Source organism: Filicampus tigris, chromosome 2, assembly GCF_054856515.1.
Source record: "Filicampus tigris isolate MCC_2025a chromosome 2, RoL_Ftig_1.0, whole genome shotgun sequence".
NCBI lineage: Eukaryota > Metazoa > Chordata > Actinopteri > Syngnathiformes > Syngnathidae > Filicampus > Filicampus tigris.
In genome coordinates, this window is record NC_141218.1 from 36,597,260 (window position 1) to 36,610,321 (window position 13,062).

A 13,062-nucleotide genomic window follows, 5' to 3' on the forward strand; every position below is an offset into this window, starting at 1 on the left:
ATGGTGAACAGGAGCCATGTGCACTACTCGGCAGCATTACTGTTATATAAAGTCTATCTGTGATTCATCACACTGCCAATGACCGCATATCTTGCGAGTCTATTGTGAAAAACCACCACTGCTAAAATGTAGTACACATACCAGGCCAGTGGCTGTTGAATAATGTGAATAGAGCAACAAAAGCCACCTGTTGTTTTCCTGTTCACATCTAAATCTATGTGTATGTGCAATAATATTTGTGCTCATACCTGTCATGTCTTGTAAAATATGTTTAAGGGCTCCAGGTAAACAATAGATAGTCTATATACGACAGTCATAGTGCGTGCATTTGAGTGTGTCTCCTTGTGCTGATGGAGCACTGAGTTATGTTAGCTTCTCACGCCAACCGCTAGCTAGCGGGTCACCAAATGGCAGCCATATGCTTGTCGCTTATGATCAGGAGGTCGTCTTTTTTGCAGTATTTCAACTGGGCTCCAGATTAACAATGTTTTAGTAGGAGCACATTAGCCGCTAAATATTCAATTTAATAAAATTAAATATTCACATTTCCATCCAATTTCACATTACAGTTGATAAATATTTGCAGAAAGTACAATGTTTTCATTTCACTTTTTGTGGAGCCAGTTTCGACAACATAAACCAGTACAAGTACAAGTTAATTAAAAATGTAAAGTTAATGTTCAGACCAGCAGTGCAAGACGTATCAGCAAATTTCGCACTTTGCACATGTTTGTAGGTATTGACAGCAGCATTTGCAGTTGAACTGTATTTGTCGTCTTGTAACTTAAAAGACACTACAAGACAGTGTAAATGTGAGAGTGAGCGGTTGTCCCTCTTTATATGTGCTCTGCGATTGACTGGCGACCAGTCCAGGATTGGTTTCGTCTGATACATTACGTTGATTGGGGAGAAAGAAGGCACTGATCATCCTCTTGGCTATTGTTGTTAAACAATTATTAAAATATTTATTTAGCACTGACATTTCATCATTGCACAAGCACAAAGTTTTTATTCCTTAATGATTAAAGACAGCGGTCCCCAAACATTTCATTGCCACCGACCATTTTCATGAGAAGACATATTTTGAAGGATAGAAAAAGATGAAAAAATATCACTCACCATCAGTTACTCTAACCTGACTGGTCGTATGTCGTATTCTGAGTGAAGTCTTTGCACAATAACGACACAGTGCCACAAAGTGTCTTGGAGATGGTGCGCGTTATCCTCAGACTTATTGATGAATTAAGTTCTCGTCAACACGCAGTTGTTGCCCACCTATTACAGACAGTCCTCAAATTACGACGTAAGCGACCTATGGTTTCAACTTTATGACGCCCGTGCCACTGAAACATGCCCGATTTCTGAAACATTCTGAATATCCTGTTTACATGGTTGAGCGGACAGAGTTGCTCCGGCATTTGAATAACCCACTGTGTACGGTGACACACGGCGTCATGACTCAAATGGACGTCATTTCCGCATGTTACTTTCAACTGTCAAGAAAACTTGATATTCATGTCACTCACTACAGGAATGAAGTAGCCGGTTTCCTCCTCGCTCCAAAAGTGTGCTTTTGTGCTGCGTCTCTGAGCTTGTCTACCTCTTCTTGTGTATTTAAGATGGGTTTCGCATCAAACAACGCACTTCCGCATACAAGCACTTCCTGTACTACAAAGACCAGCATTGCTTGCGGTTGAGCATGCGCAGTGTCTCGATCGAGTCTGTTTGCGCGCCGGCAGTATCTTTGCCTTTTTCGCCCTCCTCCTTCTCCATCCACTTCTCAGCAGTAATGCTAAGTACAGCATCTTATGTTTTTTATTTTAATGTATTTTCATTTTTTTATACAAAGTATTTTGACGTGAATTTCGACTTTAACGGTGAAATCTGACATACACGGAAATTTGTGTTACATCGGCAGTGTAGGAACGGCCATTTTGTCTTCTGTCGACTGAAAATGACATCACAACTGCTCACAACGACCAATCACGGATGGGATTCAGAAAACAGGTCAGCCGTGATTGGTCGTTGTGAGCAGTTGTGATGCCATTTTCAGTCGACAGAAGACAAAATGGCCACCCCCAGAGATGGTGAAGAACAAGTGTATTTTGCTGCTTAACTTATATTCCACAAACGCAAAATTAATCAGAATGCCGTGTTTTAACTAGTGGGCCTGCTGGGAACATTCCTGAAAAAAATATGTTTGGGTTGACTTCCCCTTGAAGCACCTCTATCAAAATCCAACGTGTGATTTACTGAGTTCTCTAAACTTGATCATGCGTGTTTTAACACGATGGAGATGTTGAGTCAGAACCAGGTGTATTATTATAAAGTCTGTGATTATGCATTCTTAATCTTAGACATTACTGTAGACCATCAAAAAAAAAAAGCACACATACAGTTGCTTTGAATATTCTTTGGGGCCCAAAAAAAAAACAACAAAAAAAAAAACACGTCAGGGTAAAGTATCTTTTGCTCTCTTCAAAAATGGAACTGAAAAAAGTTGTACCAAATGGACTCCAAAACTGTGCTTCAGAGAATCAACAGGAAACAGAGTCAAGACACGTTCTAAAGAGACTATCTATTTTTAAAATTTTGACACATGCACACCAGCTGACATTTCCTCAGTCAATAAATGAGTTTAATGACATGACAGTGAAAACAGGTCTGACAACTTGCAAAAAAATGGAAACTTCTAAACTTCTATGACTTATGAGCCTTTTTACAACAATTATATTCCTGTTTACCAAATGTCTAACTTCCAACCATAGTATCATACAATCAAGTTGGATAATGTTTCACTGGTGGTTTGTCCATCTATTTCTGTCATAACCCTTTTTAGAGGAAGAAAATTGTGGGTTTATTCAAGATCAAGTTGAGAAATATCTCTTGGCTTCACCTATGTCCCTAGTTTTCAAATGAGTTCATCCTGAGACAATCCATTCATTAAATGGGAAAAAGCCAAAGTTCTAAGTGAGTGTATATCTTCAAAAAGACAATCCAATACGCATCTTGATACATGGAATGAGGAATGAAGCGATTTGGTTCCATTCAGTGGGATCCTAATTCAATATGGTAGAGCTCTGTTCAATAAGGTATGATGCAATGAGTTTTTGTCATTTTATAATATGAATACATATTTGGGTTCGCCAGGAACCTCTTGTCTGGCTTTCTCCGATCTGCCGTTGATTTTGGTTTTGATTTAGAAATTAGTTTCATGTTTTGCCTTGTGATTCTTTTATATGTATCTGTCTCGTTAGGGCGGCACGGTGGTCGACTGGTTAGCACGTCCGCCTCACAGTTCAGAAGTCGCGGGTTCGATCCCGGCTCCGGCCTCCCTGTGTGGAGTTTGCATGTTCTCCCCGTGCCTGCGTGGGTTTTCTCCGGGCACTCCGGTTTCCTCCCACAGTCCAAAAACATGCATGGTAAGTTGATTGGATATTCTAAATTGCCCCTAGGTGTGATTGTGAGTGCGGATGTTTGTCTCTGTGTGCCCTGCGATTGGCTGGCAACCAGTTCAGGGTGTCCCCCGCCTACTGCCCAAAGACAGCTGGGATAGGCTCCAGCACGCCCCGCGACCCTTGTGAGGAGAAGCGGTACAGATAATGGATGGATGGATGTCTCGTTAGGTTATTTGTGTCCACCTGTGCTTGGTTACCAGATCCCTTGAGTTACTCAATCGGCTCCCTTTAACACGTTGTGTCTTGTCCAGGTGTTCCTCGTCTCATCAGTTTGTATTTAGTTCCTTGCTTACCTTCAGTCTTTGTTGGTTCGTTGTTTTTGTCACGTGTTTGTTTGCGGTCTCAATCCAAGTCAAGATGGTTTCGTAGTTTTTTTTTTTTTTTAGTTGCTTTGATTTTTGTTGTTTTGTAGTTCTGTTTTTTAGTGTTTTTGATTTTTGACCTTGTTTGTCTTGTGTTATTTTAGACTCTGGACACCGGGTGGAGCCCCTTGAGGCGGGGGGTACTGTTATGACTGGTTGTTAGTTGCTATGCAGTTGCTCTGGTGCTTTTATGCTTTGTCCTTTATTGTGTCATATAGGCCTGATTGTCTTACAGTTTAGAAGCTTGAGTTACTCACACCATTCTGCTTGTCCACATTAAGTCAGTATGTCAAACCTTTTTGGAGTGAGGATGCAAACTCTCTTCCAGTCCACCTCTCTGTAGTTACGTTGTATTTTCTTTGATAAACACTTATTACTCTTCAACTTCCGTGTCACGTCTGCTATTGGGTCCAAAACCCTCTCATAAGAAACTTTTTTTTTAAATGGACAAGTGTTTTTCACAGGACAGCGATGATATTTAACATTAATACTGGATGCATGTGGGTCTCATGCATCTAAAGAGTGTCTATTTTTCACCTTACTATTTCCTTAAAGTGAAAATCAACCCAAACATATTTTTTTCAAGAACATGTTCTATGCAGGCCCACTAGTTGAAACAAGTCAATGTGATTACTCATATTTCATATAGTATACATAACTGCTCAGGGCTCAGATAACGACCGATCACAGCTCACCTGTTTTCTCAAGCTGAGCCCTGAGAGTGTGTGATGTCATTTTCAGTTGACAGAAGTGACAAAATGGCCGCCCCCAGAGATGGCTAAAAACAGGTGGATTTTGTTGCTTAACACAAACACAATATTAAATCAGAATGCTGTGTTTCAACTAGTGGGCCTGTAAAGAACATATTCTTAAAAAAAAACATGTTTGGGTTGACTACCAATTTAAGAGTAAAGACTTTTGAGTGAAGAAATACAATACAATACAAATTTATTTATATAGCGCATTTCACAACACTTTAAACGCATACATTTTTTTTGTATAGTAGCCAACTAGCCAGAGGTGAGCATTCCGTCAGTGTTGACAGAAGGTCCCTCAGTCCATCACTGACGGACATCTGTTCTGCTGAGGAAGGACGGCAAACTTCAGAAAAGTTATGGATTAACCACCAACGGGTTTTTGTCCGTCACTGTAATCATCACTAACCGGGCGTCTATTAAAGATGACGTCATGTCATTTACGCATTTCACAAATGCGCCAGGCGCCACAATGTCAGACTGGTTAGCACATCCGCCTCACAGTGCAGAGGTTGTGGGTTTGAATCCAGGCTCTGGCCTTACTGTGTAGAGTTTAGATATTCTCCCCTTGCCTGCGTGATTTTTTTCCGGTTACTCCGGTTTACTCCCACATTCCAAAAACATGCGTGGAAGGTTAATGGAAACACTCTAAATTGTCCCTAGGTGTGATTGTGAGTGTGAATGGTTGTTCATCTATGTCAGGGGTCGGCAACCTGCGGCTCTTTCATCCTTATTTTAACAGCTTACACAAGCTCTGCGTGGCTTGGGAAAATAAATTCTAAGTGTCCGATTGATGTGTATTGTAACGTCTTCCGAAGACACGACATCAGACGTAGCTTAGTTATCTCCCTTTTTAGTTTTCCAACACGGCTACTGTGGGCCGTAGCCGACGCCAACTACGGTGCAACAACAGTTCTGTCATAAGTACACACGTATCTCTCGTCCTTCTCGCAGTCCGGTCACTCCTCTCTCACTCGCACACCCCTCTCATCCAGCAATACGCGTGATGCATTCAGGAACCTCGGAAACAACTTAACTTAGCAAAACACAAATGTCACCACAACACAGACAACCCAATTTGTTGCACTGTTATTTGTCTCAGTAAATGTGGGAGACTAGATTGGTTCAGAATTGTGTTCATGATGATGTTAAAATAAGTGATTACTTTGCTATTGGTTCACAAACACCCTCATGTAATTTATTTTGCTAATTCTACTGGATTTTCTTTTTTGTTGCAAATAACTGATTTTTCCCATTGCCATAACGGTAATGATACATTATTGTGCTCATAGGCGAGCTTTGAACGCCTCCCGACTTCGACCAGTGGAGGCATGTGAAAGAGAGACGGTGCTTGTATTCTTGTGAGTTTGGAAAGTAAAAGACCTGTTTAAAAGACAACACTGCACCTCTCTATGTCTCGGAATTGCAACATCAAAAACGAGTATGGTGTCTTATTACATCAAAGTTTTTAACTTATTTCTTCAAACCCTGTGCAGTTACGGTGATCAGCATTCACCTTCTTCAGAGACGTTTGACAGCACTTGACTTAAGGCCTCTTTATATGAGAGCGGCCGCCACCAGTGCAGATGTCAATGCGGCAATGCCGTGTGCAGTTTGCCTTAGCATTCTACGCGCGGCGACATTTTGTGTCGTGTACACGGCATGTGTTGCAGAGGGTCGTGCGACACAATGCGTCGGTCATTTAATGCAATGCGGCCGTTGTCGCCCATGAGAATGCAGGAGTAGAAAGAGCTGCGGGCTCTGATGTAGGAATGATTATTATAAATGAGGTTATTCTTCCTTTATGGATCCACGGCCTGGTACAGGGCCGCAGACCAGGGTTTGGGGACCTCTGGTCTAAATGACTCAAAGGTAGGTACAATAACAAAGAGCCAGGCAATCTCAACGTGAAATCTGAAAATTATTATCCGTATTTGCGGATAATGTAAAGATGCTACCCTAAATCGGTAGCATTGATACATTTACATTAACCTTCATTCATTGATTATACAATATAAGTGTAACATCCAGAAAAACTCACAAACTAATACTTATAACAATATGCAATAATTTAACTTGTTAGCGGTTTCATTGTATGCATAGGACATTTTATTGTTTTACTTATCTGGCTGTGACTTCAGCGTGAATCTGAAGGTCGCATGTTTAAGACAGAACTCCCTTCTCCCCGAGGTGTTTAATCATGTTAGTTTGCACAATATAATCTTATTGCAAGTGTTGCACTGAGACACCTGGTCATTTATTTGAGCAAAGTTAAGCCATATGGCGTTAGATGGATGCCACAATTACGTAAGTGCAATGTCGAATACCGCATACAAAAGTGCCTTGCGTGTATGTAATGTGAAAGACCGCGGACAAAAAGCATGTTTTGTGCATTCAAAAACGTGTACAAAACCATCCATAAGCACGCACAAGATCGTTTTTTACGCTTGCTTCTTCTCTCTACTACGGGTACAATACGCTGATTCACGCTTGTGATTCAGGCGTTATAATTATGCCACAATTCTTCAACAATCAGGATTCGGACAGTAAGGGTAATTCTGATTGGCTGTTCACTATACAATCACATTTTACAGCAGAAATTACGACGTCCGAGAAGCCTCAACCACAAACAATCGATGGAAGGGTGTGGTGTATTGTTGTTTTTAATAATTCAAAAATATATATTTTTTCCAAGTATCTTTGTTTGGTTTAACGTTATTGTCCCTTGAGAGACCGGCAGTTGTTTTTTTCTTCCGGTTTCTCCCCACTTCTTAGTTATGGTTGGATAGTACACAGCCAATCAGAATTAGCAATACTGTCCGACTCCTGATTTGTTAAGAATTGTAGCACAATTATAACGCCTGAATCGCAAGTGTGAATCAGCGTATTGTATTGTAAGAGAGAAGAAACAAGCGTAAAAAAACTATCTTGTGTGTGCGTGTGGACGGTTTTGTACAAACAAAGTTTTGAACGCAGAAAAAATGCTTTTTGTACACGCGAGTAGGGGTGTAGCGGTACGCTAAATCACATTTCGGTTCGGTTCGTTTTTTTGGAAACTTCAGTTCGGTATATTTTCGATACCAAAAACCTTTTTTTTTTTTTTTTTTTAAACGTTTATTTTGAAAAGATGACAAGTAAATGGTACATTTTTTAGAAAAAATAAATAAAAGCGAACCATCCATCCATTATCTGTACCGCTTCTCCTCACAAGGGTCACGGGGCGTGCTGGAGCCTATCCCAGCTGTCTTTGGGCAGTAGGCGGGGGACACCCTGAACTGGTTGCCAGCCAATCGCAGGGCACACAGAGACAAACATCCGCACTCACAATCACACCTAGGGCCAGTTTTAGAGTATCCAATCAACTTACCATGCATGTTTTTGGAATGTGGGAGGAAACCGGAGTGCCCGGAGAAAACCCACGCAGGCACGGGGAGAACATGCAAACTCCACACAGGGAGGCCGGAGCCGGGATCGAACCCACGACCTCTGAACTGGGAGGCGGACGTGCTAACCAGTCGACCACCGTGCCGCCTAAAAGCGAACCATTCGGGTGATATTCTAAGAAATTACACCAGAATAAAAAATACACTAACAATAAAGTTCTCTTAATTTAGTAAATTATTAAGACACTGAAATCTTTAAACACTCAGTAGCAAAAGCCTATGACACATCTAAGTATTCAGGTTAAAGCCAAGTTGTCATATCAGTACATACATACACTTTTTGTGATAAAAAAAAATACATACAATAACAATTATTGCTAACTATATTAAAACTCTTTTTATAATGAATTAAAAAAAAAATCTTTATGGAATTGCATACACTTTTTAGGCATTGAAATCTTTGAATGTTCAACAGCATATTGTAAGGAATTGGGTTATCTGTGTTGTGGTCGGATTTGTGTGTTGCTGAGTTGTGATGTTTCCGAGGTTCATGAATGTATCGTACGGCAAGCGAGTGGAGCAGCGGAGAAAGAAGAGCGCGAGCAGTTGTACTTGGATTAATAAAAACGTGATAATTAAACTACGTCTGACGGCGTGTTCCTGGAAGACGCTACAATATGATAAATCTCGTTATTTAAGTTTGACGTTTCTGCTTCCTCGTTTGAGAAACATTCACAGTCGGATGATGTCGTGCATGTTAGACGTGCTAGTCGCAACATAGCCGCCCATCTCATGTAGCAATGTCGACACACAACTTTCGGATTTATCCACGCACCTTTCCCCATCGGCGATCGGGAACAGGAAAGGCAAAATATTCCCAAACAGGAGACCGCAGTGTATGCGGGGACCTTCGAGCTCTGGCTCTCACTGTTGTGCCGCCACTCTCGTCTCCCGCACGCAACAGTCAGCGTCCGCGCGTAAGCTCGCTCTAATAAGTGGACCGAACCGAACGCAAGTGGACCGAACCGAACATGCCATACCGAAACGAATGACCACTTTTGTACGTGGTAATTCACCTTACATACACGTTTATATATTATTTATATCTATTAGGGCTGTCAATTTAGCGCGTTATTCCAGCCCCTTTTGACGCCGTCAATTCTTTTGCTCGCGTGATTAAGGTTTCCATAGCAACCAGCGGCTGCATTTATAAAGGCTATGATCTATACATGTATCTTGAAAAAAAAAAAGCTTTAGAGTAGAGTAGAGGAGGCGTTACATCTGCTTCAAAATATTGACGATGAGGATGAATTCCTCGGCAGACACATGCACGGCTGTGTCCCCCTTAGGGTTGGGCACCGAAAAACCCGATTCGAGTGGAATCAGTTCCATCATCCCGGTTCACCCGGAACCGTTCAGATTTTAGAAGGTCGGTGCTAAGTTCCGATTCCTAGTTAGCCGCGCGGAAGAGCTATGAAAAAAGTACGACCGATTAAAAAAAATGTGTGCGCGCACATGGCGCGCAGCCTTGGGCTGCCGCCAAAGGTGCGTAGCAATAGCACGTTAGCTCGAGTCCACTCGCGCTCAGCTCCTCGGCCCGCTTCGTCCCGGCCGGCAAGCGTGGGCAGCGGCGGCGGCGCCGACTCTGGGCGGGCCAATTCCCACAGATCTCCACAGCTGCCCACACACAGTCTCCACAGTCGCCCTTCACGGGGTCAGTCATCCTGCCCGGGCCGGCCCGGCCGGTTCATTCGGCCAACGCCTAGCCATAGAATGACGCGATGCGGCTCATGACCCAAAGTCAGAATCGGCTAAGTACGTCTAATTGCAACATTGAACCAACATGTTCAACACACAAATGCACATATCCAGCTAATATTTAGCTAAGATCATACGTAGCTACAGCATATACATAAATACTGTACATACAGATACATCCTATGGTTACATAGACTGCTTAGATTAGATAGACTTTCCTTGCTTCCCCTTAAAATGCAGTGTTGTGTTTGTCATATATATTTTCTCTCTAAAGCAAGACAAGATTAGCCAATCAATTGGTGTTCAGTAGCATGCTTTCAGTAACAGCTGAAAGTGTATGTGTGTGTGTTTGAAAAGGGCTGAGGGGCTGTTTGCGTGAGTTGAATCCAATGCTTGTTTTTTCAATTGAAGAGAAAATCAACCCAAACTTTTTTTTTTTCAAGAATATGTTCTATGCAGGCCCGCTAGTTCAAACAAGGCATTCTGATTAATATTGTGTTTGTGGAATGAGTTAAGTTGTAAAATCCATCCATTTTTTACCATCTCAGGGGTCGGCCATTTTATTACTTCTGAAAATGACATCACAGATGCGCTGAGGGCTCAAATAATGACCAATCATGGCTCAGTTTCAGAAAACAGGTGAGCTGTGATTGGTCGTTACGTGAGCCCTGAGCAACTATGATATCATTTTCAGTTGAAAGATGTGACAAAATGGCCACCCCCAGTGATGACTAAAAACAGGTGGATTAACTCTTATTCCACAAATGCAATATTTATCAGAATGCCTTGTTTCAACTATTGGGCTTGCATGGAGCATATTCTTAAAAAATATGTTTGGGTTGACTTCGCTTTAATAAAGTATTTGCATAAGAAAATCAATTATTCATGTTGAGGGTATTAAAATTCAAGAAAATAATGGGACAGAAAAATCAAGGGATTTTTTTTACAATAAATAAAATATGCGATTAACTACGACTTAACTATGAAAAAATGTGATTAACTACGATTAAAAATTTTAATCGCTTGACAGCACTAATATACATATTTATTAATACATGTATCACAGCCTTTTATTGTTTTTGTTCTATTATATTGCTTGTAAAGTGCTTTGTTACAGCTCTAGCTGTTATGAAATGCGCTTATAAATAAAATTGTATTGTATTGTATTGTGAAACACATTTTTGTACGCGGTTTTTGACATTGCGCTTACGTAATTGTGGCATCGATCTAACGCCATAAAGCCACACTTCCATTCTGCCCGCGTACACCACACGTGCGAAGTGCGTGCATGGTTGTTTTCGGTGGGCTCTGCTTCAGGTTGACAGATAAGCACTGGGCAGGCTTGGCTCACAAGAACGTTTGTGTGCTTAAAATTTCCTGTTACGTGCTTTTAATGGTGGCACAAATCTAATTCCATACTGTAGCCTGTGCCTGCATCACACAGAATGCCTTGCAGTTCAGGATAGAGATTTTTGCTGATTTCTTTCTATCGAACATTCTATCAAACATACAGTATTATGATCACATGTCTATCAAGAGACATACTGATATTGATTTATGGCACAGCCCTAGCAGCAAGCAAGATTTTTGTGAAAGGAAAACAAAAAGCAATAGAGTACTTACTTGTTTTGGCGTGGATTTTGGGTCAGCACAAGGAGCCATACTCAGCTTCAGAAATAATAAAATAATGCAGGGACTAAAGTGATGGACAATGTTTGAAAGTAAACAAAAAGCGGAAACTAAAACGAAGAAAATCACTCTCTCAATTCAACTATGTAGTTTAATTGACATCAAATAGAAATGACTGTAAATTTTAGTTTGGTTGATATGCTTGTTGTTTTGAATGAAAAGGACGTTTTGATTTGAACATTATAGTATTATCATATGTAGCCTGACTAACTTCAATAAGTGGACCTTGGACTCATTGAAAACATTTTTGGTGGCTCTATAAGATTTGTATTTCAATGCTCCTTCTCCAGGGCATCAGCCATGCCGAGACCTTAACCCAGAACTGACAGTCCAAAGAAAACGACCTGCTCTTTAAATCTAATCGCCAGACTGTTTTTGGTGACCCTATGCCTGGTTCCTGTTTTCAGAAACACAATCATAGTGCTGAAATGCTTTTTCGCCAAACAAACCACTATACTTACAGAACTGTAATATCAATAAAGAGATGTAATATTATTCTGTAGAGAACATGCATCCACCATGGTTGGACATAAGCAATGTTGTGCTTATTGGTGAAGCATAACAATGATGGGATCTCAGTTGCAACAAAGCTTCAATGTTGAATATTTGTGAACAGAATACAGTTGTATTTGGATTTTGGTCATTTGTGTGTAGAAGCCAGGAAAAAGTCAGAACACAGTACAGAGCTTATCTGCCTCGTTTGTCTCCGTACAATACAGGCTATTGTTACATCCTTAAGACCGGGCATACATGCACAAGTCAGCTGGTTAATACTCACAATCCAGATAATACCTCGACAGCCTATAACCACACTACAACACGCTACCATTTGATTAAGTTGGCTAAAATTGATTTATTAGCCATTTATGAGCAACAGTACATGTAAACGTATTCACAACAAAAGTCACTTTTAGTTGGTTGGAATCAAGCAGTGAGCAAATGTTCAAATAGAAGTTTACAATAAAAAGCCACAAATTGAACCAGCGATTGTGAAGTGGTAGATTCTTACAAAATAGGACAAGTCACGGGACACACAAGCTTATCCAGCTCAGTTAGGCACTGTACAAATATAGGATAAGAGACTATTCAAGTGTGTGAGGAATAAGAGCCAACAGTTTGAGGATGCATAGAGGTTCTCCTGCTGAGAGCTGCTGGTCCTCATTCCAGGTCATCACAAAACAGCCATTCAGCTGTTACTACGAGAGCAGCAGAAGCTCTGTGAGAATGCTGATGCTTTCATCTAAATATTAAAAGGGGAATAGTACATTCAAAAACTGGGACTCATTTGCCCTACCAGGATAAATAAAGGTTCAATAAATAATCTTCTATACTTACAGTACATACCTGATAAAAAAAAACGAATGACTGTTCAGTTCTTGCTTTCATTTTGGCAATATAATCAAATGACTGACGTACTTGAACACAAGGCAGTTTGGGTGTCACAACAAATCACACTGCCAAGTGATGCATACAGTTCCAAATGATGTTCCTTTTCTGGAACAGGGGATTATGTAGAGAACAAAAACAGACATTCCCTGATTATTATGGCGTCAAAAACTTTGAAAAACAACTTACCGGTATCAAATTCAACGATTCTTAATAAACTTGACTGAATATGAGTGGTGGAGAGCTCTGTGGTCAGATGAGACAAAAACTG

At 40.9% G+C, this 13,062-nt stretch overlaps 1 protein-coding gene across 4 annotated transcripts in view; it reads right to left on the reverse strand.

Annotated features, from left to right (window-relative positions):
* LOC147152347 (storkhead-box protein 2-like) overlaps nt 1-13,062 on the reverse strand; it is a 58,758-nt gene that overhangs the window by 29,635 nt on the left and 16,061 nt on the right. The window contains exon 1 of one of the 4 annotated variants that reach the window (XM_086024020.1): nt 1,527-1,882. The exons of the other annotated variants lie outside the window; for them this stretch is intronic. The gene's annotated coding sequence lies outside the window, so the exon portion shown is untranslated. Of the gene's footprint in view, nt 1-1,526; nt 1,883-13,062 lie in introns of those variants that run through there. 4 annotated transcript variants of the gene reach the window in all.